This window comes from Pyrgilauda ruficollis, unplaced genomic scaffold, assembly GCF_017590135.1.
Source record: "Pyrgilauda ruficollis isolate IOZ18807 unplaced genomic scaffold, ASM1759013v1 scaffold173, whole genome shotgun sequence".
Lineage (NCBI taxonomy): Eukaryota > Metazoa > Chordata > Aves > Passeriformes > Passeridae > Pyrgilauda > Pyrgilauda ruficollis.
In genome coordinates this window covers 178,367-201,564 of record NW_024516209.1, presented here as the reverse complement: position 1 = coordinate 201,564, position 23,198 = coordinate 178,367, and positions in this window count along the sequence as shown.

The following is a 23,198-nucleotide window of genomic DNA, read 5'->3' as shown; positions in this document are numbered from 1 at the left end:
TGGACAATCCCAGGATCTTCTCCCAAATTCCATGTGCTGCATTTAGGGGCATCTGGGCATTTGCTCCTCTCAAACAGCTATGAAAATATTAATTAATTAAATAAATTTATACTTCCATATAATCATGTTTCTATACATGATTATAATAATTTCCTAAACAATCACTGGCCAATCCTATTAATTAGTCAAAAATATCAACAATAATTGCTAGAAATAAGAATTTTCTTTCCAACAGACATCAAATCTCTTGCCTCTAATATCTCTAATGGAGACACGAAGATTAAACCCTGCAATTTGTTAATATTTGTTTACTTCACTTCTTCTTCTCTTTTCAGCCATTTCTCTCGTCACGCTGCATTCCTGGTGACCACTGACATTCCTGAAAAACCTAAAATGGAGCTGATCTTAAACACTCTCTATCGGGGTGAATGGGAAGAAATCGAAAGGAAGATTCTCTGGAAGGAAAATTCTCAGGATCCCTTTCTTAAAATTTTCTCCTGAGGATTCTTGGAGGTTTGTCCTTCAGTCAGGAGATAAATGCCTCTTCCACTTCTCCTGCTGCTGTCCCACACTTTGTGATCCAAGCTGAGCCCCACATCCCTCTACGGCCAATTATCATCTAATTATCGCCTTCACTCCCAGTTTTTGGAATTCTGAGGCTCTTTGAATGCAAAGCTTTGAATATTGAAATATTTTGGTGAAGCCTGTGGGTCCTCCAGCTCCACTTCAGAAAGATGCAGGATTTCCAGAGGTCCTGTGCCATGGGTGAGATCCCTGTGCTGATGTCTCCATTAATCCAGAGTTCCATACGTTTATTTGGAGAAACACAACTTGCCTGAAGTAAGTTCACTTTCTGCAGAGGCCAAAATTCAGGTCATCAGCTCATAGATAACTATTTTGGGCTCACCTGTGTTATTCCTCAGGACCCACCTGGCTACACTGGGTAGTTTCCCAAGGAATATAATGGGAATTTTTGTGTCCAGCACTGAAAACTGGTCTTAGGGCTCTGAACAAGCATCTAAATTCCACCCCAAACATTCCCAATTAATTTCTCCCTCTCTGTGCTGCTTCCCACTTGACATCTATACGTAACCAATAAATCATGAACCTGATCAAATCGTCCTCTGGATGGACCTGTCTCACTTTATTGGCTCTCAAGAAACCCAGAAAACTGGTCCAGGCTCAACATTTGACTTTTAGTGGGCTGAGATTACTGAAATTCAATTCCACCTTAAACACACAGGGATGTTGTGAGCATTAGTTCATATTTTATCAATAACCATCTGCAGCTGAACTCTGGGGAAAATGTACATGGAAGAGCTTGGAGATTTATGGATATGTGGGTGAAGGGTCATAAAACGCACGTGGGTGTGCGTGTTTTAAAATCTCTGTCTGTGCACATATTTATCTGTACCTGTATATTTATCCAGGCCAAGAGGGATGAATACTTTCCCTATGGTGAATTCCCTGGAATGAGAACATTTCAGAGCCAGTGGGATTTGTCAGGCCCGTCTGGCCTGGTGTTAAATGCAAGATCAGATGGAGATACAGGGCGACACCAGCAAAAATATTGCTCGTTTCACCATTTCTGTCTGCTCGGAGCGGCGCTGGCCGCGCCGCCGGAGCCGGAGCGATGACGCCGGTGCAGACAGCCAGGAGGGGAGGGATGTGATAAATGAGGGATTGGGAGGTGGGGAGGTTTGGCTCCTCGCGCTCCCAGTGACTCACCCGGCATGGAAGAGCCACCCCAGCGTCGAGGCAGGAAGCCTTCCATAAAAACATGAGCAGCAGCAGAGGCTGGGATCAGCCCAGGACTTCTGGCTGCTGTTTTTTTGGTGCTTCTCATGGCCTGTTGTTGCTGGATGGTTGGGAATTGGTGCCAGATGTGCTGCATCTGCTCCTTGCAGCAAGGGGAACCTTTTCCAGCGGGTGTTTCTCATTACCCCAACATTAATTTTCCCTGTCCTACCCACAAACAGTCACACAACTTCACTGAAGCCTGCGGAAGGTCAGTCCACTGTGGAAAACATCTCCAAAGGTCAACCAAGTTCTGCCACACTAATCTTGTTTAGGAATCCAGAGGTTCAAAAGGGGAGGATTATGAAAAGCAGGGATGTGGACTTCATTCATCCAGGCTGTGGAGACGTTCCCAAACTCAGTCCTTAATCCTGGGCTCATCCTAGCTGTGAGATGCTTCCCAAACCCAGTCCTAAATCCCTGATCCTGGGCTCATCTCAGCTGTGAGACACTTCCTAAACTCAGCCTTAAGTCCTGGATCCTGGGATCATCTCATCTGTGAGATCCTTCCCAAACTCAGCCCTAATCACTGATTCTCATCTCATCTCATCTCATCTCATCTCATCTCATCTCATCTCATCTCGTCTCATCTCATCTCGTCTCATCTTCCCAGACTCAGCCCTTAGTCCCTGATTCTCAGCTCATCTCATTTGTGAGACACTTCCTAAACTCAGCCCTAAATCCCTGAACCTGGGCTCATCCCATCTGTAAAACAAGCACCACCTTTCCTTGTTTAAAATGAGAGATGATCAAATCAGGAGCTTTCTCTTAAATGTCTGTGTGGAGTCACATGTGGGCAGGTGTGTCTGTGAAGTGCTATAATAATATTTATATATATTTTTATATATTTATATATTTTTATATAAATATATTTATATATCAATATATTTATATAGTTAAATATTTAGAAAATTATATTTATATGTAGGTATATTTCTATTTCTATGTCTATTTCTATTGCATTACATTTTTATTATATTTATATTTATAATATATTACATTTATATTTAATTGATTTTTATATTTACATTTCTATATACATTTATATTTACATTTCTTTTTACATTTCTGTTAATGTCTATTTTTATTTTTATTTTTTTTTTAATTTTTTTATTTTTTTTTTATTTTTATATTTTCTGGCTGCTGTTTTTTTGGTGCTTCTCATGGCCTGTTGTTGCTGGATGGTTGGGAATTGGTGCCAGATGTGCTGCATCTGCTCCTTGCAGCAAGGGGAACCTTTTCCAGCGGGTGTTTCTCATTACCCCAACATTAATTTTCCCTGTCCTACCCACAAACAGTCACACAACTTCACTGAAGCCTGCGGAAGGTCAGTCCACTGTGGAAAACATCTCCAAAGGTCAACCAAGTTCTGCCACACTAATCTTGTTTAGGAATCCAGAGGTTCAAAAGGGGAGGATTATGAAAAGCAGGGATGTGGACTTCATTCATCCAGGCTGTGGAGACGTTCCCAAACTCAGTCCTTAATCCTGGGCTCATCCTAGCTGTGAGATGCTTCCCAAACCCAGTCCTAAATCCCTGATCCTGGGATCATCTCATCTGTGAGATCCTTCCCAAACTCAGCCCTAATCACTGATTCTCATCTCATCTCATCTCATCTCATCTCATCTCATCTCATCTCATCTCATCTCATCTCATCTCATCTCATCTCATCTCATCTCATCATCTCATCTCATGTTCCCAAACTCAGCCCTTAGTCCCTGATTCTCAGCTCATCTCATTTGTGAGACACTTCCTAAACTCAGCCCTAAATCCCTGAACCTGGGCTCATCCCATCTGTAAAACAAGCACCACCTTTCCTTGTTTAAAATGAGAGATGATCAAATCAGGAGCTTTCTCTTAAATGTCTGTGTGGAGTCACATGTGGGCAGGTGTGTCTGTGAAGTGCTATAATAATATTTATATATATTTTTATATATTTATAAACAATTTGTGTGGGGCCTCTTAGGAAGCAACTTCCCTTCTAAACAAGCACAACTTGGTGACTTCTCACATCACGCTGACTTCACTGGGACCTCTTCCAACACCTTCAAAAATTCAAAATATGGGTTTTTTTAACGATTTCTAGACAGAAAAAAGCTGTGTTAAACACATAAAAGTTCCTAAACAGCAGGGCAGATAGTCTGGGAGCTGTGAGTGCTGTCCCAGGGGGCTGTTTCTCCTCAGGATATTTGGGATGCAGAGTGACAAGCTGAGGACACGCCAGGTCACCGTTATCTCCCGCGCCGTTATCTCCGCGCTGAATCCGCGGGGTCGCGGATCCGGTGGAAGCGGATGGGCAGCCTGATCCCGGTGTCAAGAGCGGGGAGTGAGATCCCAGTGAGCAAAAAGATGCTTTAATTATGTAATAAGCAGATATAGTAAAGCTATGAAACACAAAGTAATAAATGACATGGTTACGAAGGTTTCTTTGTAGGTGGACTGAGAGGGGTAATTGTGAAAATCCATAAAATCAGAAGGTTTTGGGAAAGCTGCAAAAGGCAGGACTTGAAGCTACCTGAATTTTCAACCTGAATTGAAACTTCCATCCAAATCTCACAGCCTGACCCTTTAAAACTTAAATTTTGAATTAAAAGATTGGAATTAAATAGCTACAATTTTCTGGTCATGTTCCTTTTTGTTTTGTTTCGTTTTTTTTTTTATTGGAATTAAATAGCTACAATTTCCTGGTCATGTTCCTTTTTGTTTTGCTTTTTTTTTTTTTTTCCTTTTTCTTGCAAACTAATGTTCCAGTTTCATTCTGAAAAATAAGAAGGAAAAAGAGAAATATTAGCAAGTGGTAAAAAGGCAAGTGGTAAATAGGCACACTGCTATTATTTTGCTATAGGAAAAAAATTGTGCAATAAACCACTTTTTTTTGTTAAGTCAGTAGGAAAATGTCACAATAAATGCCAAGGAATAGCAGAGATCGAGGACACGGGGAGGAAGGTGCCAGCAAGGACAGAGTGACAAGTGGGGACGTGCTTGCTCAGTGAAGGAGTTGTTTTGGAGCTTCGTGGAACTGCAGGTCAGAGGTGCCCATTCCGTGCTCAAGTGCCTCTCCTTGGATAAAATCACCTCTCACATTTCATCAAATTCCCTGTCCTAACCCGAAAATATTCCAGTTATCAGGGCTGGGATTCCTGGGCCTTTGCTGTCCCCACACAAACAAGGGGGCAGCGGCAGGACCAGCCTCTGGAGGCGTCTCCTTTTCCCTCCTGGATCTTGGAAAAGCTGCAGGTGGCTGGAATCCTTATTTCAATTCAATGAAATTAATTCAAATCAATTAAAATGAATCCCAGAATCCCAGGCTGGTGTGGGTTGGAAGGGACCTTAAAGATCATCCAGTTCCATGGGCAGGGGACACCTTGTAGGCTCAGGAAATTTAATTGTGGATGAGACTAAGGAACAAAAAAATAAAGGAAATTAGGTGGGAGTGGCACCTGTTTTTCAGAGGGATTTGGTGCTGGGTTTAGGAAGTGTCTCAGCAGGAATTGTCCAGGAGTCCTTTGCAAAGGCACCACCACACCCATCCCAGAGGAAAGAAATCCCCTTACCCACTCAGGATTATCTCCTTCCCATGGACCAGCTGGATGTTTGGAAAAGTTCTCCTGGTCCAAAATCAGGGACAACCAAAGATGGTGGATAGTTTGGGTTGGAAGGGGGCCTTGAAGATCATCCAGTGCCACCTTCCACTGTCCCAGGTGCTCCCAGCCCTGTCCAGCCTGGCCTTGGGCACTTCCAGGGATCCAGGGGCAGCCACAGCTGCTCTGGGAATTCCATCCCAGCCCTCCCCTACGCTCATAGCCAGTAATTCCTTTCCAATATCCCATCTAAATCTATCATCCTTTATCTTAGTCCTCATTTTTTCCCTCAGGAGACAAAAGAGAACAGGAAAAAGAAAAGCAATATTTTTAGTTCTGATTTAATCCAGACCCAGAGTTTGTGTGCTCAATGATTTTAATAAAATTCAGCATTTCAGCAATGGTTTTATTCCTGTGGGTTGGTGATGGGTGAAGGATGCTGCTGGTAATCCATCCTAATCCAAACCAAAAGGGTTTGAGGCTGGAAAAAAGAGAAAATAACAAAGTTAATCAGAAAACAGAGACAAATTGAGAAGGGAAAGACAACTTAGAGCAAAGTGTGGTTAAACACAACTCAATTCTCTGTCAGGCTGAGAAACTCAAAGTTAATGAGCCCTGGGCTTTGTTGGGTTCTAGGGCACACGCTCCTGTCCATGAGCATTCCAAATAAAGTCATAATCCTTGGCTCATTTGCATGGAAAAAAACTTCCCTGACCCTCCAGCTGTTCTCGCCCCGGTGTTTGCAGTTTTATAACTCAAATATCAGCTTTTGTTCGCTGGCCAAGCCCAATGAAAACATAATATTTAAATATAAGCCCCATTTACCTTTCAAGGATTTTTCCTGTCCAAAAAATTCCTGGTAATTTGTGTCGAATCCAGGCCCTGAAGTCATTATTCATCCCTTCCCTGCGCCTGTTCCTGTTAATAGGCGCTAATTCCACCCCTGTGACATCATCACTGTTGCCGTGGCGATGGCCTGTGATGTCACAAACACAAGACAATAGCCCCTGGTGAGGAATGAACCAGTGGGAAAAATGAGTCAGGAATGAAGGGAAAGGGACTGGAGAAAAAATATCCCAGGATCCAAACTTCCCACCAGGGTTTTCTCATGCGTTGCCACCTCGATTTTCCCGGGATTAGGGGCTGGCCGGGAGCACTGGGTGTGTGTGTGCTGGATTCCTGAGGGATCATGTTGTGTTAGGTGAGCAGGATTGAGTCATGCTGGGATCTGAGGGTTGACTTCTCCCAAAAATTTGGGGTGCTGGGTCTTAAAACTGGAGTGAAAAATTACCTGAGGTGAAGATTTCAGCCTGGACCTGTTTAAATAGGGGGGAAAAGGAAAGGAAAAAGGCTGGAATGTCTAATTGGTTGTTTAATCTGCTGTCTTTGGTAATGTAAATAGTGTATTACTATTTATATAAATTGACTATTTAGATAGATTAATTTTAGTTGAACATTTAGATGGATTTAGAGCAGATTTTAGGAAGGAATTCTTGCCCATAAGGGAGAGGAGGGGCTGGCACAGGGTGCCCAGAGCAGCTGTGGCTGCCCCTGGATCCCTGGAAGTGTCCCAGGCCAGGCTGGACAGGGCTTGGAGCAGCCTGGGACGGTGGAAGGTGTCCCTGCCCATGGGATGAGATGGTCCTTGAGGTCCCTCCAACCCAACCATCCTGGGATTCTGTGATTCCATGAATATATTTCCTTTGACAGAAAATTCCAGCAGGAAGCAGCTAAGAGGGAAGATGTTTTCTTCTCCCTGCCTTCCATGTAGATCATTACTTGAATATTCCTTCTTCTTCATTTCTTCTCCTTAACTTTAATTATCCCATCCCCCAATCACTTCCCCAGAATCTTTGTTTCTTTTTTCCCAAACACTGTTCAGTAAACTCACAAATTTCTCCAGGAGCTTGGCTGAAATTTTGGGATTGGAAGTTTAAAATGTAAATGTAAGTTTTAAATGTGGGGTCCTTCTGATGCCTCAGGTTTGAGCTTTTCTATTTTCAGATTCTGTGCTGCTTTAGTGTGTGGGTCTGAGCTTCACATCAGGGCATGGTGAGCTCTGTGCACAGAGCAGGGAGACAAAACAATTCCTGCTCCAGCTGGGCACCAAGGACAAATGATCCAAATCTCAGCCCAAGAGCACAAACCCCGTGGGCTGGAGAGAGAAAAACAAGCAGGATGGGAGTGCAGGGGCTGAGCTGGAATTGGACACTGAACTGCAATGTGCACATGGAGCAGAGCTGATCCCAGGGAGAGACCCCGTGAGCGCTCGTGCATTTTGGGACCATTTGGGTTCATCTTGGGGGCAGCCCTGGCTGGGCTCTTGTGCTGCCCAAGGTGGATCCATGGAGGAGATCCCTGGAATCAATCCCTACTTTATTCTCTAGCTTCTGTCCAGTCTCTGCTCTAGCTCAGCCTGCACAAGGCATCACTTCCTCCCTAGCTTTTATTCCTTTACTCACATCTTCTCCTCTGCATCCATTTCCAGGTCTTCATCTGTAGATTTTAGTTTGAAGGGCTCCCAGTCCCTATTTTCAAGCAGGATCTTTGCCATCTGAAACCAATTCCGAAGAATTGCAAAGCAAAAATATCCCAGTCTCCAGGGCTTTCTCTGCCATGCATCCCTGAAAAACTTGTTGTGAAATCAACCCCTGGATTCTTCCTCCCTCTCTTGTTTCCCACAGAAGAATCATCTTCACCTCACTGAGGACTTTGTAAGGTCTGGAAATAAACAGAGAAACCCTGGGAAGCCCGGGAAACATCAGCTTGTGGTTCCTGTGGACATCTGTGGAAAAAAAATCCCAGAAATTCCCATGGCTGCCAACAAATGGAGTTTTACAACACTCAGATGTGCCAGGAAAAGGGTCGAAGATCATCCTGGATCCAGGTGGCCAACTGGGCTAGTGAGGGCTTCTGTGCCAGTTCCTGTAGCCAACAGCTCAGGAGGGAGTGATTTGGCCAGAATTCCGGACATCTGCCTGGAGCTCCGGAGCCCAAATGACCGGATACCCTCGGCAGCTGAGTCAACAGCACAAGCGCAGGCAAAGCTCAGCTTTACAAGGCTGGGGCTGGACCAAGAGGCTTCAGAAGTGGTGATTTGGGCTGGGAAGTCAAGGGTGGATGGGCCAGATGTTGGCGAGATCCCTGGAATTCTCCAGAGATGGTTGATATTCCCTGTGTGTCTCCCTTTCATCCTGCTGGGAACGGGTTTTGGTGTTGATATTGGCACTCACACTCCAAAAAAAAAAAAAAAAAAAAAAAAAAAAAAAAAAAACAAAAAAAAAACCTAAAAGCTTTTTAGGAAGAAACCCTTGGGAGATGCCTAAAAATAAACACAAAAAAAAGGGCATTCCCCCCCATATTCCCTTTGATCTTCCATTAGAATTTCACAAAAACCAGGGCTGCTGATTTTGGCCATCTTTAATTTCAAATGGCCAAATATTTGTCCAGAACTCCTTTTTCATGGTTTAAGAACCCACTTTCCATTCTCAAAATTTTTCAGAAGTAACAGTGGAGGGGTGCTTTTTAGGGATATCTGTCTTTTAGGAGGAAAAAATACTTGGATGCAGTTTCTGGGTCAGTTCTAGGAATTACTGGGGGGGAAAAATCTATTTAAGGAATGCAGCAAAACTTTTCAGGTTTTTAAATGATCAGGGGATTGTTATAACAGATTTTAAATTTTGGATTAATAACAGGAGTGGCTGCCAATAAATCCCAGGAATTAATCCTGCTTGACAAATTATTTGCAGGATTGGTCACCTCCAGTTTTGTTTGCTTTTTTTTTCCGCCAAAAAGTTGATAAAACAGGCATGAACTCAGTTATGTGGCGCTTGGAATTTCGGTGAACAACAGAATCCCAGAATTCTGGAATGGCTCATGCTGGAAGGGAGGACAGTGGGTCACTGATCCCATCCCCTGCTCCATCCCAGAGCAGATGGGACGTGTCCAGATGGATCTGGAATATCCTCAGGAAGGAGACTCCAGCCCCTCTCTGGTCTCTGCCCAGGACAGGAGTTCTGCCTCATGTCCAGGTGGAACTTCCTGGGAGCAGATCCTGCCCATTCCTTGTCCCATGGCTGGGCCTCATGGAGCAGAACCTGGTCCATGCTTGGCAGATGTTTCTAAATTTTGGTAAGATCCTCAATTTTCTCTTCTTGAGCCCAAACAGCCCCAGGTCCCTCAGCCCCTCCCGGTGATGTTCCAGTCCCCTCATTATTTGTGTCACCCTTCGCTTGACTCCATCCACAAGCTCCACAACTTTCTTTAGAGAAATTACATTTTCAGATATTTTCCATCTAAAAAAATTCTTGGATAAAAGTCCCATTAAGCACATTTGGAAATTAAGATCAGAATGGGCTCCTTGGCTGACGGACAGCCCAGGAATGGGCATGGGGCAGATGAGACTTTGGGATGGAGTTTCTCCTCCTGGGATATTCTGGGAGTGATGCCAGAACGTGGGATAGCGCTGTCTTCAAATGTTATTTTAGGTGAAATTCCTGCTCCTGAAGAAATTAATTCTTGAAAAACTGAGAGGGAATAGAGTTCATAAGTAAGATTATAAAATGAATCAAGCAAAGCTGGCAGGGCTCTTCCAGGCTCTTCCTTGACTTTGTTCCTCAGAGGAAAAATGGAAATAAAATTCATTTTTATAGAGTTAATAATTTGCTATGAGGAGATGGATCCTTGCTGGAGTCACTTGGATTTTCCATTGTAATTCCAGAATATATTAGACATAGGATGTGATGAACTCCTCATTATAATAATTAATTACACTGGGATAGTGGAAGCTGTCCCTGCCCATGGCAGAGGATTGGGTTCAGATGATCCTTAAGGTCTTCTCCAACCCAAACCATTCTGGAATTCCATGATAATTTCTGCTGGGATCCAAAGGCTGAAGGGAATCACAGGACTTTATCAATTTTCTCATGTGAGGTCTGCACAGAAAACAAATTAATCAGGGTTGTTCTGGGGGAAATTGGTTTTTCAGTGTCTTTGTTTTTGTGGTTTTCCCTCCAAGCTTTGAGCCTGGAGGGAGCAATCCCTGGTTCTATTTAAATTATCCGCTTGTATATTTTATTCCACGAATGCTGATTTGATTTTTCGGAATTCCGTGCTTACATTGCCTCAAAATCCCATTAAAAAGGAGGAGTTTGATGATTTTTTTTTGTTGTTTTCCTTTTATTTTCCTCAATGTAAGACTGTGGTGGGTCTTTGAGGTTCAGATTTGGCTCCAAGAGTTCAACCCCAGTCAGCTCTGATGGACCTGGTTCTTTTGGCCAATGATTTCTCTTCTGTTGATTCACTTCTGGAAAAGAAAAAAAAAAAGGGAAAAAATGGGAAAAAATGGGAAAAAAAGAAGGAAAAATGTTGTATGGAGGTTCTAAAGCCTTCCCATCCATTGGATTCCTCACACACAAACACACTGGGAATGGAATCTGTCCATCCTTCGGTATCATGAGTTAGGTTTAAAATGTTGCCAGGATGGGAAAGTTTTATAATCACATTCCCTGGCCTGAAGTTCTGTGGGAAATATCAGGTTAACCTGGCTGGAAGTGGATGCCAGAAAACACAGAAAATTCCTTGGGAAGCCAAACTTTCTACTCCAAAGTGCTTCCAAACATGGAATGTGTGTGAGGGTGTCTATTTATGCACAGAGAGAGACAAATAAATACACCTCCTTCAAAAGGAGACACACCTCCCCTCCCAAAATCCATTCCCACTGGGAATTTCATTGGCATCAGGGTGCTGATATGTGGGACAAATTCAGACTTCTGCCTTAATCAACACACAAAATATCTCACACTGCAGTTGAAGTTAAAAAAATAGGGTTTTTTTTACACAAGCATTTTATGTTGGATAAATCACGGACCAAAATTTGGAAGAAGTGGATCCTCCTCCCAACAAAACTTTGGTTCCTCTCTCAGCTGACTCAGCTGCCGAGATTTCCTGCTGTCAACAAATAAATTGGGATGATTCAGAGCAGGAGCCCAGGGGGGTGCTGGGAATGTCGCTCCTCCTGCTCCCTCTCCTTCCCTTCCTTTCCATGAATTGTGGAGGAAGCCCAGGCAGTGAAAAGCTCCTTGGGGAGCATCCAAAGCATGGAAGGTGTCTGATCCCATCCCAAACGGGCAACCAGAGCCAGTGAAAAATGGCCAAGCTGATGTCGTGAACAATTTCAGTATTGGCACCTAATTACCACCTCTGAGTGCTGAAAGTCAATTCCCTTTTCCCAATAAACTATTTCCTAATATCTTTCCTATTAAAATTCTCATTCCCATATTTTCTTTTTCTTAAAACTGGTGTAATTTTTTTTTCTCTTTGCTACTGAAACCCAATTTTGTACTACTTAGAATGTAGATTTTAAATAAGCCAAAAATTTTGATAGCTTCCAAAATTATTTTGAACAGAAAATACTTTACGAGTTGTTTTTTCATTAAAAACCATAATATTTTTATGTGACTGTAAGAACACAAAGCTCCATAGGGATTACATTTTTTGGCATTTTTCGAGTTAATATTTTGTTGAAAAAATGAAAATATTGACTCAAAATAACATTAAAAATATTAAGTATATTATAAAGCAGTAACTCTCCACATTAAAGAGCACAGACCACCAATAATTCACACAGACCATTGTGGTGGTCCACAAAATAAACATTTGGGAAAGAAAGCAGCAGGAGATCCTAAGAATTTTACGGAAAATGATCCAACAAAAGTTTTTTCTGCTATTCAACTCTTCATCAAAAGGAAAAGTGCAGCAAACCACAGCTTTGGGGGAAATGTTCCAGAGTGTTGGGAAATTTTTGCTTCTAAAAGGATCCCAAAATCTCTGCAACTGCCTCAGAGCAGCAGGATGACTCTCAGGGAATTTTCTGAGGTTGCCACAGGGGTTTTTCAGTCTCTTCTAAGCTGAAAATTTCAACAACTGCCTCAGAATTAATTAATTTTCGATTGGACCATGAAGTGAAATTAAATTAGATTTTGGCCTTAAAGTCTTGGCATCTCCTGAGTTCACCAAACTTTCCCAGTTCAGTTCTGGGCTCTGGTTAATGGCTTTAAACTGGCAGAGGGCAGGGATGGATGGGATATTGGGAAGGAATTCCTGGCTGGGAAGGTCAGGAGGCCCTGGAATGGAATTCCCAAGGGAGCTGAGGCTTTCCCTGGATCCCTGGAAGTGTCCAAGACCAGGCTGGGCAGGACTTGGAGACACCTAAAATAGTGGAAGGTGTCGCTGCCCATGGCAGGAGGTGGAATGAGATGAACTTGAAGGTCCCTGGCCACCCAAACATCCTGGAATTCCATGATTCTGTAAGGACAGAATGTGGCCTCCACACTCATCAATACATTGATCAGAATGAAATCAGAATTGATCATTGACTGTCAGGTTATTCAAGAACACCAAAAAACATAAAAGATGCAACACAGACTGACAGCAAATAAGTGGAGAGAAATAGACCCTGAAATTCCAGGAAGAGTGTGGAGCGTGGAAGAGGGTGAGCAATTATTTAGTGTCATTGTAGGGGGATAATTCCAATGGAGGAGATGAGACATGGAAAATTTGGAAAACTGGGAGTCTTAGGAGCAGTTTCCAACAAGAGCAATGGATCTCCTGGGGTTCTGAAAGGAGCCTGGATGTTACAGCTGGATCCTTGCTGGTGAACTGGAAAATTTCTGGGATCCCAAAAGGAGTCTGGGTGTTACAGCTGGATCCTTGCTAGTGAACTGGGCAATCTCCTGGGATCCTGGAATAGCCTGGATATAACAGCTGAATTCTTATTGGTGAACTGGGAAATCTGGAATCCTGGAAGGAGCCTGGATGTTACCAATGGATCCTTACTGGTGAACTGGGCAATCTCCTGGGATCCCAAAAGGATGTTACTGATGGATTCTTGGTGGTGAACTGGACAAGATCAGGGGCTAAGAGAAGAGTCAGAGCTCACATCCGTAGGATGGGATTGTCTTCCTCCCTGGATCAGCCTGACATAATCCTTCCTGGTGGCTGAGAAACAAAAGCCTGGGAGCCCAAACTGATTCCTGCATCCCACAGGAGGCGATGCCAAAGCCAGGGCTTAAAGCCAGGAGTGGATTAACCCTTTTTGTTGAGCAGCTATTTCAGCCCTGCTCAAAAATAGCTGCTGGAGGCCACCTCAATCCCTGTCCTGGCTGGTGGGGCTGTATTCCAGCTCCTGGATCAGGGAGCTCCCTTGGATTTAAGCCGGGGTCTTATCAACAAGTCAGTGCGGGGCCATTTATCTTGGCGCTGTCACTCAGGGCAGAGCTCCGTATCTCGGGACGGGCTGATAAAGCCTCTTCTCACCCCGAGGGGGAGGCGATAGCGGGGCTATCTCGGAGCTTTACACCCAGCTCTGGCCTCGGGTGACGTCCTCGCCTTGACAGGGGACGCGGGGAAGGGCCACGCTGGAGCAAAGCCTCTGGAGCTGGATTTAGGCGGGCAGGGATGAAGGGGAAGATCCAAGGTGGCGTTGTCTGGGTGGCTCTCACAGGAAGGGCTGTTTGTGGGAAAAACTGGGGAAGAACAGGGAAGAATGGGAACAAATGGGGAAGAAATGGGGAAGAAATGGGGAAAATTAGGGTAAAATAGAAAAAAGAAATGGGGAAAATGTGAAAAAAAATTGAGGAAATGGGAGAAAAAGGGGGAGAAATTTGTATCTATGATGTGTCTCATTCCCAGAGAGAGATATCCACAGCCAAGGTGCTCCAAGCCCCATCCAGCCTGGCCTTGGACAATTCCAGGGATCCAAGGGCAGCCACAGCTTCTCTGGGCACCCTGTGCCAGGACCTGCCCACACTCCCAGCCAGGAATTCCTTCCCAATATCCCATCCAACCCTGCCCTCTGGCAGTGGGAAACCATTAAGCAGAGCCCAGAACTGACCCGGGAATGTTAATCTGCTCCTGGAAGAACACAAGGGGCTGGGAGAGCAAATCAGGTGCATGGAACAAAAGATAATGTTAAGGAAGGACAAAGCGTGGACTACCTGATACTGATAAATCTGATAAATCTCATAAATCTGACACTTTTTATGGCCCAGCTGTGCTGCTCACATCTGGTTTGCACCTGCAGACCCCAGACCAGGCTATTGGTCGGTGCGTGACTGATTTAACCAGTGCCAGAATTCCCAGGAAAAGTTTGGAAAACATCATCTCCTTCAGTGTGATCCAAACCCATCCCACCTCCTCATCGCTCCCAGTGAGAACCGAGCTCTTTCTTCCTGGCTGGATCCCAAATGTTTCCAGTGCAGACATTTGCAGACATTCCAAATGTTGGGAATGCTGCAGCACAATCCATTGGCTCCACATCTGCCTCCCCTTGCTTTCTGCACTAAATCCAGAGGGGCAGGAAGATTTCAGTTGTAGGATCCTCCTAGTACCCAATGGAAACCAGGATTTTCTCGCAAACCACATTTATCATGTAAGGAAGAATTGGAAAATATACATTTTAATTTTTTCCCAAGACCCAATTTTGGAGATTAAAAGAACAATTATTTCCTTGATCTTCTGAAAATTCAACAATTTAAAAATGTCTGAAGCTTGTTGAAATTACTATTTTAAGTTTTAAAGTAATTTCATGTTTGTTTTTCAAGGAAATTTCCAAAATGCTCATGAGTAAGCAAGATATGAGGCAGAAGAAATAGGAATTTTAAAAAGTAAGGAAATTTTATCATCCTTAGTTGAAAATAGTTTCAGAAACGAAATAGAAAATAAAAGAATGAGATTTTTTAAAATAATGTAATGGGATTTTTTAGGGTGAGTAGAGGTTCTGAAGCAAAAATGAGAAGCAAAAATGAGGAGAATAAGACAGAAAAAGTCAGAACCCGAAAAAGAAGAGGCGATTTTGTGTCTGTATGTGCGTGCAAAACTTTTCCACTAGAGGAGAGCTGGAATTCCAGCCCCAAGGAACACTCCCATAAATTAACTCGGTTTTGTTTTCTCAACCATCCCTCAGCCCCACCACAAGGTCTCGGGGCTGTGCCATTTCCAAACCACTTTGGGACTGTCAGCCATAAATCCCGGGCTGTGGAAGCCGTGGAGCAGAGAGTTATGAGCTGGGCACAAGGTGCAAATTGCTCGGAGTTAGCGCCAGAATCCTTTTTTCCCCTCCTTTTTTTGTCCCCCTCTGTTTTTACCACAAGGGTCTTTTATTGTTATTCCCTTTTCTTGTTCTTTTGATTCCTTTATTTCTTGCAGTCTTTTCCCCACTGTCTTTCTCTTTATTTTTAATTAATATTTTTCTTTATTTTAATTTTTTTTTAATTCTTGTTTTTTTCCCCTCCCCCTTTTAATTATTAACAGGAAGAATAAACAAGAAGAAATTAGGGAATAATTCACTGTAAAAAACCCTCTGTTGGGGGGCTGCTCCCAGGGCATTCACAGAAAACTTCCACCTTGCCAAGGGAGATTTTTCCTTTCTTTTCCTTCTTTCTTCCCTCCCTTTCCCAGCTTTATGTTCTGTAACAATGAAGGTGGTCTCAGCCACACAAAACTCTCAGCAATTTCAAGAATAATTGAAATTTCCATTTTAATAACAATTATTCCTTTCTGGAACATAGGACTCTGAGAATCTGTGTCACATTGACTCTGATGCTCCCAGTGGATATTTTTGGTGGGAAAAAAACCCCTGGATTATGTGAGAAGTTCTCTGTATGAGCAGAAATTTGGGCATTGGACAGCTCAAAACAAAGGCAACAAAACAAGTGAAGCAATGGCTGAAAATAAAATCCAAGACTGCGTTGGTGCGATTTTGTCTCTTCAGGAATGATGATGGTTAATTATGAGGAGTTTAAACCAGATATTTTTGGATGTTAAAGATATACTGTGGAAATTAAAGCTCATAAAACTTCCAGCAAACATCAGTTCCTGACCTCATCTCTGCTGGGTCTCTCTTCCTATGGAAAACAGGAGAATGTGGGGAAGGAGAATTAAAGATACTGCTTCTCTGTCTGCCATGGCCTTCACTCACTGGCAGCACCCACTGCTGTAATCCAGTCAGGAGATTTTGGATGCTTGAGAAACCAACCCTGAGGCTGCTATTCCAAAGGGGTTGGAGTTGGCCGTGTTGTGGGCAGCCAACACCTTGTGTGAGAACCTTCAAGGGGTCTGTGTGAGAACCTTCCCTGGGTCTGTGTGAGAACCTTCACTGGATCCGTGTGAGAACCTTCCCTGGATCCATGTGAGAACCTTCACTGTGTTTGTATGAGAACCTTTACTGGATCCATGTTAGAACCTTCCCTGGGTCCGTGTGAGAACCTTCCCTGGATCCATGTGAGAACCTTCACTGTGTTTGTATGAGAACCTTCCCTGGATCCATGTGAGAACCTTCCCTGGATCTGTGTGAGAACCTTCACAGCGTGTGGATCTGTTGGAATGGATCCAGAGGAGGTCCTGAAACTGCTCCAAGAGCTGGAGCGCCTCTGCCGCAGCTGTGGCTGCCCCTGGATCCCTGGAAGTGTCCAAGGCCAGGATGGAGCTGGCAGCACCTTGGGACAGTGGGAGGGTGTCCCCATGGCTGAATGATCCTTAAATTCCCTTCCAAACAAAACCATTCTAGGAGCCTCCAAGGAAAAAAGGACCTGCTATTCCTAGGTTGTTCCTAAGAGATATTGGTCCACACATTCCCAGATGCTCTTTTCCTTTGGCCACAGGCAGAGGAAGTTGGTTTTCACTCAGTTATGACCCACCAGAATGCCCAAAATCTTCCCTGCAGGAGTTCAGGGGAACCAGTTTCTGCGCATCCCATATTTTGTAGAGATTTTTACCCCCACCTCCCCACACCCTAAGGAGCTATTAGCTCTATTAGCTCTATTGCTCCTTCCTGACTATTGGTTTTTTCTGGATAAACAACCAGATCATGGAAATTTTTTGTTGATCCATCCTTTTTTTCCTATCAAAAATCTGTACTCTTTTCCTTTCTCCTACACTGAATCCTCAACAAAGATGGTGACGATAACGACGACGATGACAATGACAATGATGATGATGATGGTGGTGATGATGATGATGATGATGATGATAATGATGGTTCATCACCTCCCCTTATTCATTGTCAGACATTTCCCTCGCAGAACTCACTCACTATAAATTTCCATCTGTACCTATTTTCCCACTAGGTTTTCCAGCATTTTTTTTTGCCTCCAACCCATGGTATTTAATCCATTCTATGTTTATTTCTGAGAATGTCATGTGAGACAGTGTTAAAAGCTCCAATAAAATCAATGTGTGCATTGGCAGCTCCTGCTGTAGCTACAAACTCGCTACTGTCCGTAGTGAGACATTTAATTGGTTTTATGTCAGTTTTGTTTATTTTATCTTTTTTTTCCTTGGTCTTTCTGGGCATCTGGGCTCTTTTTGGTCTGAATTCCCCTTGTTTCTGTTTGAAACAAATAAATAGTCCATGATTTACCCACTTTTCTCCCTCTTTAAACATCTTAACTTTCTTCTTCCATAGCATAATTTGTTTTTAGTCTTGTTTCTTTAAGGAATGATTTTCTTTTATTCCCTTTGCTCTTAGACCACCTCAAAGATGATTTTATGACCAAATTCTCTTAGTGTCTTCACAGGTATTTATAAAAATCATCTGGCACCACTCTGGAAGAACTCGGGGATAGCTGAAATAATGGAGGAAAACTCCAGGAATGTTGTTTCCATCTGATCTTTGGGAAACCCGGCCATTTATTAATAATCTCTACTGGGCAGTGGGAAAAGGCATTGACAGGTTGGAAATTCTTTTTCCTGCCAGCTGGGAAGGAAAATGAGGGACTTCGAGAAATTAAAATATAACAAAAATGATTAACAGAGAAAGGGAAAAAGAGAAAAGAGAAAAGAATGGATCCTAAAGAGCCAGGGGATTTGTACACTCACAGAAATTGGAACTCAGGTTCAAATCCTTGGTTTTCCCGAATAAATATGTGGAAGATTCAAGATTTTTTTCAAGGAATTAACATCTTCTCAAATAAATGAACAAAATATATTTGAGAATATCTTTAATCCCTTGGGGCTTTACTTCCAGATCTGTTTTTAAGAGTGATACATTTTTATTTCTTGCATCATTCTTCTGTCTGGTCCTGAAAACTCTCCTGGGTAAAAAACCCTTTCCTATGTCTTTCCTGAATTTCCAGCCTCTGTAATTCTTCTCAGAGCTAGATTTTTTACTAATGAAAAGCTTGTAATGAAATCATGCAGAGTACAACCAAGTCATATTTTGATTATTCATTTCAAAAATCAAAATAATTTCAATAATCAAAATAATTTATTTTATTCCTTCGTTCTTTCTGACAAATCTTTTCCCCTCCTGAAAATGGTTTGAATGTCAAATCAGTTCAATCATTGGGTTTTCTCATTATTCTATTTTTTAAATTCAATTTTTGATGTTGAAGGCCCAGTATACAGAATTTACCACCAGAATGGCTCCTGGAGCCCAAATTTACTTTCCTGTTTGAAGTGTTCCTATAAATCAGCTGATTTTTATCTCATTGACATCTTTTTCGTTCTCCTAACACTACAGAAGGATTTTTCCCATGAAGTCCACACATCTTGACTTCTCTTCAAATCCTGTTTTCCAAGAACTCCCAGTCCTGGATCTTTTTGGAACTTAAAAAAACCACATTATCCTGACAAATTTGCTTTCTTTTCCATGCCAATAATTTATAAGTGGTTGATTGACAGGAGACTATAAATATATATAAATTATGTAGCCATGGATATCACCTGGGGGTTTTGAAGGAAATGGAATAACGGGTTGACATTGGATATAGGTGGGGTTTAGGCTCATGCTTTTCTAGGATTAATGGAAAATCTCTCCATAACTCCGCAGGTCCAGTGGGTGGGATTTTCACAAGAACCTGTGGAAGTCACAAAACCAAAGAGAGAAGCTGAAGTCATCTCTCATCCATTTAAAAAAAAAATCAGAGTAATTTCTTCAGGACTCCTTGCAAAAATAATTTTCTTCCCTTGTGCCTCCTTAATTTTGGAATTGTAGAATTGGTTGGAAGTTACCAGTAGAGTTCTCTGGTCCAAACTTCAATTTCTTGGAGAACCCAAGTGATGAGCAGTGCTAGACCAGGTCAGGCCTTAAGATTTTGGTTAAAAAAAAATAAATAAATAAAAAGAAGAAACACACACAAACACAACATTTTTCACTGAAATATGATATTGAACCAAGAAAAAAAGTAAATTCAGGGTTGAGCATCAATTTTTCACCAGAAAATATTTTCAGAAAGGGGAAGAAACACTGGGGAGTTCTTTATTTTTATGTTTTCCTTAAGAAATCTGTTCTCCTTTTTCCAGCAGCTCTTCCCAGATGGTTTAATGACAACGAATGTCAGGGGTTTCCACTTAGTTCACCACCAGGATCATCCACGAAAAAGAGATATAAAGGGAGAAGCATGGAATAAATCCCAGAGGAGTGATTATTTCTGCTAAACCACTTTAAATACTGCATTTTTCCCTGTCCTGGAAAGATTCCACTCCTAGGCCAGAAGGGAATATTTGGATTATTGGGTCTTGTCTCCTGGAGAAACTCCTTCCTTTCAGCTCCTCTTCTCGCCACTCCCGTTCCCGGCCTGTCTCTCCTTCCGTGACATTCCCTGGAAAGACACACCCGAGATTAGTTAATCTCCATCAAAACTCCATTATTCAGGAAAAACCACACACATCCCGTGTCAGGATCCATGGAAAGTCTGACCGAGGTGGCCGTGACCACCCACGAGCCTCCAGGGCTCGCTCAAAAACACCTCCAGGCTTATTTTTGTTGTTATCTTGGAAACCAATCCCAAACTTTTTTTTCTGGGACACCTTTTGTTGTCTTTTCCCACTCAGGGGAGGCCGGGATTGACACTGAGGAGGGATTTATCCCACGTGGCTGCTCCTCATGGCATCTTCCCAGGAAAAACCCAACGGCACTGTTCAATCCCTCCTTGTTTGAGTTGCAATTGGACCTGAGGGTTTAAGCAGGAGAAGGGGCTCCTTTTGGATAGGTGTTAAACAAAGCCATGGAAAAAAAAAAGATTCCTGCTGGGAATAATTTACAGTTTAATAACAAATCCTGGGAATGGGGTTTAAAATCACAAAACTTGCCAAGTTTTTAAATCAAAACTGACTAAAGTTTAGGAACTGCTTCCCTCATTTTTAGCTGATTCATGGCAGCAAATCCCAATTTTTCTTCCTTTCCTAAAGGAATGAGTTTGTGTTGTGCATCTCCTTTGTACGTTTGTGTATGAAGAAATTTAATATACGACCATTGTGCCAAATGTGCCTTGTGGGGTTTTTTATTTAATGGAATTGTCCAGGATAACCTGGACAAAATTATGGGAAAAATATTGCAGGTGATGCTTTAAATCACTCCCAGAAACATGGATTTTTTTAATCTAAAATAAATTATTTTAGGGATAAAAGAGGCATCAGACATATTAAGATAAGTTCAAAAGTCTGATTCAAGCCCACACTATGTGTGGCAATGGGTAAAATGCTAATTTTTCAAAAATCTAGCCAGAAATTTGGGATAATGATAGATTTTTTTAATCTGTTTTGCCTATTTACAGTGGTGACTTTCTGAAAATTTTTCAGCAAATGAGTTAAATCATTGGGTCTTATTTTAATCAAGGTGATACATTTGAAAATATTCAGTTGGCTTTTAAAAAAATGAAATTTATACATTTTGTTTCTATATCACTCAATATTATATAAATAGAAATATTCCAAGAAATTTTGGGATGAATTCCATTTATATTTTGTCTATACGGATTTTTTCGGTGCCATTGCATGAATCTGTTGGGATGAAAACCATGGGAAAGGCAGCAAAAGGAATGGGGGTTATTTATGATGGATTAGGATGGATTCTCCTTCAGGCAGGGGAAGCTCTGTGGATGGAGCAGCTCCATGAGTCTCATGGAGAAGCAGAATGCTTGGGCAGAGGAACTTAATTTCTAATGCACAATTCCCTGTGGTGAGGAAGAAAAAGAAATCCCAGAATCCCAGAATGGTTTGAGACCTTCAAGCTCACATCATTCCAACCCCTGCCAGGGACAGGGAGGTCATTCCCTGGATCAGGTTGTTCCAAGCCCCATCCAACCTGGTCCTGAGAACTTCCAGAGATGAGGCTTCCACAGCCTCTTTGGAACCTCCCTGCTGCCTTCCAGCAGCTTCGGGAAAAGGGCTTTCAAAAATTTTGCTACAGAGGTGGGATATTCACAGGATAATCACAATAATTCCATCTCCATAAATCCCTCATTTTCCACAGCAATTCCTGTGCTTGTCCAAGCTCAAAATGCCTCGCTCAGCTCTGCTTTGCCAGGATTCCAGGAGTTCTCCAGTGAGGTATCAGCTGAGCCATCCATTTCCTTGGACAAGTAGGGAGAGAAGGAGGCAGCTAGGAGGGCTGGAATGACCAGATTCCAAAGGGTCCATGGTGTGTGGTCCAGGTCATCTGGAAGGGTGCAGCTGTGGGGTTCTGTCCTCCTTAAAAATCCATGGAAGGATCCTGACGGAGCAGTGATGTAATCATCCCACTAAAAAGTCATGGGAATAAGGCTCCAGTCTTTGGCTCCTCAGCTGAAAAGGCAACAGCTCCTCTCCAAACATTTATGGTGGGAAATTTGAAAATTTCCCTTTCCAGGCAGCATCCTGAAATTGAACAGAAGTTTTTACTCTAATTACAAACATTTGCCTCTTTTAGAAGTTTCTTTATAAAAGGAAATCAAGGAAAATATTCATTAAAAATTAAATTTTGCTATGAAATATTATTTCCCACCCAACTTTTTAGTCAAAGTGAAAGAAAGTCCATTCTTTAGCTTCAAAATCCAATTTTTTTAGGGGTAATTTTGGCTTGGATTAAGGAAAACTGACTTGTCATCCCTAAAACTCCAGCACTCTTCCAGGCCATGGTGAATGGTTAGATGTTGTCACTCATTTTTCCTTCCTCAGTGATATTTTTCCCAACCAAATGTTGGTTAAAAGGATGTCTGGGAATCAAATAGGAATTCTGAACACTGTCAGCAGCAGAAAAAGTTTTGGATTTGTTGGATGGATGGTGATGTAACATTTGGTGTGTGGAAAAATTCATTTTTTTGATAAAAATATACAAATAAAAAAGCCCCTTTAATTCTGTCAATGAGTTTTATTTTTTAAAAAAAAGCCCAGTGCTACCTGACTTGGAAAAAAGGATTGCCTTGCCTTATTCCCATTCTTGGAGTTATTCCCATAATTTATTCCCTAACTCTCCCAAATGTGCAATGAATTTTATATAATGGTAGAGCCATCCCAGCTCCCATCTTTAAGCTAAAAAACATGTTTAAAACATTTTCAAACATTTTATTTTTTGTCAGAAAATGTTGCTGTCAGTCTGTTTTAAAAAACTTTCAGTGGCCACTAAGGAACATGAAATCCTTGGGAACAGGGGGAAAGCACAGAATGGCAAATATTTCACACAGAGAGCTTTATTTTTATAAAATTGTGAGTATTTAAATCAAAATTTTAGCTGGAAGCTGCAGATCCCTTCCTTAAGATCTGCAGAGTGGATACAACAAGCCTTGGGAATGACAGAAAAATCAAGGTGATTTCAATGGTCAAAAAAAGGTTTCAATGGTCAGTAAAGAACATGAAATCTCTGGGAACAGGAGGAATGCATGGAATGGCAAATATTTCATACACATAGTTTTATTTTTATAAAATTATGAGCATTTAAATAAAAAATTTTAGCTGCAAGTTGCAGATCTCATCCTCAAAATCTGCAGAGTGGATACAACGAGCCTTGGGAATGACAGAAAAACTGAGGTGAGCTCGTCCTGAACTTGTTCCAACTTCATCCAT